Below are 362 nucleotides of genomic sequence, written 5' to 3'. Positions count from 1 at the left end.
ATATGCATATTACTTCGGAATGATAATAATATCAAGGCGAAAGGAATTTTGAATTTTTTTTGCGCACTTTATGTGTGTCTAGAATGTATTCAGAAAACAGCGCTGGTTAAGCCTTTCACAAAAGCAAGAATTAACCTATAAGAAAGCGGTTGTCAAATTTTATAAAAAATCTCTTGTTTTAATTGGAAAAATAGGGAATATCATACTACTGATAGGGAGAAAGATAAAATCGTATGCGGTTGTATGAAAAAAAGAATGTATTGATAGGGGGAAAAAAAAATAGCATTATTCCCATGTGGAATAATTTCGTCCGTATATAGAATTTTTATTTCCTAATCTAATTTACTTTCTTTCTCCTCCCC

Source organism: Penaeus monodon, chromosome 34 (assembly GCF_015228065.2).
Source record: "Penaeus monodon isolate SGIC_2016 chromosome 34, NSTDA_Pmon_1, whole genome shotgun sequence".
NCBI classification, from domain to species: Eukaryota; Metazoa; Arthropoda; class Malacostraca; order Decapoda; family Penaeidae; genus Penaeus; species Penaeus monodon.
The sequence above is the reverse complement of the archived record's forward strand: the minus strand, read 5'-3'. Positions refer to the sequence as shown.